A 5,000-nucleotide genomic window follows, 5' to 3' on the forward strand; every position below is an offset into this window, starting at 1 on the left:
TGAAACTAGAATAAAAAAAACTTAAAGCCATAATTTTCCATAAGCTGTGTTTTTACTCTTTTCAAATGCCAAATCATATTGTTTTTTCTTCATCAAAAAAGAAAGAAAGAAAAAAATAGATGTATAATCACTGTGTATGACAAATGCAGCAATGTTGACAATTTTGTTTTACGTAATGCAATATTTGAACAGAATCCGTGCTCTAACTTATATGTATCATTAACATGAGAATCAATTATATTTATCATGGTTATAAACATTATACTTTTAGGAATATTTTCAAAAGTATGAATTTGTATTTTAGTTTATCCACTTATCCACAGTGCTCATCCTAAGTGTCATTTATGTGTGAGAGCATTGTCCCTCTTGACGGACAGGTGAGAAGCACAGATTTTTTATTATAGTTTACAAAAACAAAAAGATCGAGATTTTGTGACGTACACTTATATATTATGATATTTACTTTGATATTTGATTATCAACTTGTACTTCAAACTAAACAGAGAGTGAATTACTAAATAGTTTATAAATACGAACAAAGTAAGTGTTTACGTGGTGCCCTAAAATATTTAGTGTAAATGTAGCTTACGGGGCCAGTGTATTGTTGATGCTCTGATGATGTGTGCTGGACTGTGCTGATCAAAAGGCGATGGAGCTATTAGTATCAGGGCCATTTTTATATGTTTATATCTATGTTATTAGCTTTGTGATTAGGGATTATCATTAGTATGTGTTTGGTGCTTCCGTTTCCAAATTTTATCATGTGTTTGATTTATTTCTTGCAAATTACATATATTTTCAGCATTGCAATATGTGATGAAGGCCATTATCAATTGTGAGTTGATTTAAGGTACTAGTTTATTGCAGATTGGGATGCTTTTCATTGTTCGTTAGATACAGTGCATAATTATCCATATTATAGGATATCAGTGATTATGTATAATGTTCAATTTTATTGAATATTAATCATTTTCTCTGGTAACTGTAATATCATTCATTTTGTATTTATACCATGTGGAACATATTCTCTTTGCATTTAATGCATTTAATTATATCAGATTTTCATTGATTTATTCAGTCAGATTTTCTCTGATGTTTATTTTCCGCTTCATATGACAGGTACATATATTAGTAGTTGATGTTAAAGTAATTATCGGTTATTTGGAAAGTTATGCAGTTAAGATTTTCTTTTTTATTTACCGAAAGTTACGACTGGTGGCTTTGTGATCCTTAAATCCTTGTACAATTTGATAAACACACACACGCACGCACTCTCACACTTACACACACACACACACGCACGCACGCACGCACGCACGCACACACTCACACACTAACATACTCACACACACACACACACACACACTAACATACTCACTCACACACACACACACACAAACACACACACACACAGACACACACACACACACACACACACACACACACACACACACACACACACACACACACACACACACACGCACACACACACACGCAAACACACACACACACACACAAACACAGAGAAATATATATATATATATATATATATATATATATATATATATATATATATATATATATATATATATATATATATATATACATATATATATTGAAATCCGTTCCAAAAAGGATATCAGGATAGCACGACGAAAGGTAACGTGAAACTCTGAACATTACGCTTATCAAAGCTCTGTGCTGAATACAAAGTAATATTTAAACAAATAGAATGTAAATAACATTTGGCAGCAGAGGTAAATCTCACATGCAGTCACACGTACGATCGTGCAAGCAAATCTCCAGTTCATGCAAAAAGCTTATCAAAAAAAAAAAAAAAAAAAAAAAAAAAAAAGGGACTTGTTGTGAATTAAGTTTCACAACATGACCATCTTCATAAAGAAAATAAAATCTTAATAAAGTCTAATAATACACGACTCATCCCATAAGAATTTCAACATAAACTATAAATCTCTGTACATGTATATTTCCGGCTCACAAGCATCGTTCGATAAGGAAGGGGACACATATTGCATTTATTTCACCTCGTTTCTTATCGGACAAGATAATATTGATAGTGCACCTGCTGCCATCAGCTGCAGGGAGGCACGGGGAGAGGAGGAGCATGCCACTGATGGAATGCCAAGGAGAGGGGAGAGGGAGAGAAAGAGAGGGGAAAGGGAGAGAGAGAGAGAGAGAGAAAGGAGAGGGGAGAGAAAGAAGGAGGGGAAAGGAGAGGGAGAGTGAGAGGGGAGAGGGAGTGGGGAGAGAAAGAGAGGAGAAGGGAGAGGGAGTGGGGAGAGAAAGAGAGGAGAAGGGAGAGGGAGAGGGTGGGAGAGGAGAGGGGAGAGAGAGGGAGAGAGAGAGGAGGTAGGTGAGGGAGAAGATAGGGGAGAGAGAGAAGGGAGAGGAAAGGAGAAAAGAGAGAGAAAGGAGAGGAGACGAAGAAAGTGAGGAGAGGGGAAAGAGTAGGGAAGAGAGGGGCAGAAGGAAGAATGGGATAGGGGAGAAAATAAGTGGAAAAGGAAGAACTAAGGAAACAAGAAGCAGGAAGAGAGAGGAAGGAAAGGTAAAATAGCAGAAGTAGGATAAAGCAGGAGTAGGAGGAGGGCAAAGAGGAAAGACAGAAAGAGAGTAGGAAAAGGGGAAAGAAAAATGAAAGAATTAGAATAGAAGGAGAGGGAAAGGAAAAGGAAAGAAAGAGTAGGAAAAGGCAATAGAGGAAGGAGAGAAAGAGAGTAGGAAAGGGAGAAAGAGGAAGGAGAGTAGGAGGAGGAAAAAAAGGAAGAAGAGAAGGAAAGTAGAAGAGGAAAAGGGGAAGAAGAGAAGGAGAGAAGTGGAGAGAGGAAAGAGAGGAGACCAGCGGGAGAGTGGAAAGAGGAAAGGAGAGAAGGAGGATAGAAGGAGAGAATAGAGGAAGAAGAGGAGAGCAAAGAGGAAGGAGAACAGGGAGGAAAGGGGACAGAAGAAAACAGAGAAGGAAGATAAGAGGAGAGGAAAGATGAAAGGAGAGAAGGAGGGCAAGAAGAGGGGAAAGAGGAAGGAGAGAAGGAGAAGAGATAAGAGAAGAGAAGGATTTTTATTCATGGACTCAATAACTCTCTCCTGCTGGAGGTTATACACATTGTATTTCTTGGCGTTCCACCGAGGGAGAGAAAATTATAGATCTCCAGATTATGATAATGGAAATGCGAGATAACTTAACAGAAATGCGATGGTTGGCTTAGCTTCGAGGAGGAATGAGCATTATTGCAGGTTTGTGTACGGTGTTTGTTTCTCTTTTTTTTTTTGTCTCTGTCTCTCTCTCTCTTTCTTTCTTTCTCTTTCTCTCTCTCTCTCTCTCTCTCACTCACTCTCTCTCTCTCTCTCTCTCTCTCTCTCTCTCTCTCTCTCTCTCTCTCTCTCTGTCTCTCTCTCTCATTCCCTCTCTCTCTCTCTCTCTCTCTCTCTCTCTCTCTCTCTCTCTCTCTCTCTCTCTCTCTCTCTCTCTCTCTCTCTCTCACTCTCCCTCCCCCTCCCTTCCTCCCTCTCACTCACTCATACACACACACTTCCCCTCTCCCCTCTCCACCTCCTCTCCCTCCCTCTCACTCACTACTCACTCTTCTCTCTCTCTCTTCCCCCTCCCTCCCTCCCTCCCTCCTTTCACTCACTCTCACACTCTCTCTCCCCCCTCCCTCCCTCCCTCTCTCTCTCTCTCTCTCTCTCCCTCTGTCTCTTTCTCTCTCTCTCTCTCCCTCCCCTCTCTCCTCCTCCCTCCCTCTCTCTCCCTCCCTCCCTCCCTCCCTCCCTCCCTCCCTCCCCTCCCTCCCTCCCTCCCTCCCTCCCTCCCTCCCTCCCTCCCTCTCTCTCTCTCTCTCTCTCAATCCCTTTTCTCTCTCTCTCTCCCTCTCTCTCTCTCTCTCTTCCCTCTCCTCCCTCCTCCCTCCCTCCCTCCCTCTCCCTCTCTCTCTCTCTCTCTCTCTCTCTCTCTCTCTCTCACTCTCTCTCTCTCTTCCCTCTCCCTCCCTCCCTCCCTCTCTCTATCTCTCTCTCACTCTCTCTCTCTCTCTCCCTCCCTCCCTCTCACTCACTCTCGCACAAAGGTGAGACGCGTCTATGGGCCACAAAAGCAGCGCAGCGACCAATGAAAAACTTGATTGAGGATCGTGATATTTGAGGAATTCTCATCATGGGGCTCAGCGAGGGAGGAGGAGGGGGGAGGGTAGTAAGGGGAAGGGGGGGGAAGGGAAGGAGAGTAATAAAGGAGGGAAGAGGGAGGAGGGTGAGAAGGGGCGGGGGGCTGGAAGGAGGGCAGGAGGAAGAGGATGACAAAGGACAGGGAGAGGAGGCAGGGATAGGAGAGGGAGAGGGAAGGGGTTGATAAAAGGGGGGGGAGGAAGGTCGAGCGATTGTGCGTATGCTTATCTTGATGGATTTTATCAAAAGCATATTGAAGTTACTCTTTTATCAACACTGTTGTTGGATTTACATTATCTGTCCGTTTAGAGTATGTATGCACGTACTCATGCATGTATTGTCGTTCTGCGAATCTTTTCCAAATCTTCTTTTTTCTTTATTTCCATTTCTTTTTTTTTCTTTATTCGCATTCTTGTTTTTGTTTTTTCTTTATTCGTATTCTCATTTTTTCCTTTATTGTCATTTTCATTTTACATTTCCTAAAATTGTTTTCATAAAGTGAACCACAAGAATACACAAAGTCCTCAGTACTGACATATAAAAACATATCAAATACAAACAAGCGCGAAAACAAGTAAGTAAAGAAAATATAAAAACAAAAACAAAACAAAAAAATATGCACTAACACCCAAATGTTAAGAATGATGTCAGCCTTGGACATCTGAATGCTCTTTAGAACTTCTTTTGTATCTCAAGGGAGATCACCTCCTTCCTCTCCTTCGAAATATACTTTTCTGAATCCAAGATTTCCCTCGAGTGCTGAAAGCCTGGTGGGTGGAGAGTGGGGGTTGGGGGGGGGGGGGGGTAGAGATCGTGTCTTA

This window comes from Penaeus vannamei, chromosome 10, assembly GCF_042767895.1.
Source record: "Penaeus vannamei isolate JL-2024 chromosome 10, ASM4276789v1, whole genome shotgun sequence".
Classification (NCBI taxonomy): Eukaryota; Metazoa; Arthropoda; class Malacostraca; order Decapoda; family Penaeidae; genus Penaeus; species Penaeus vannamei.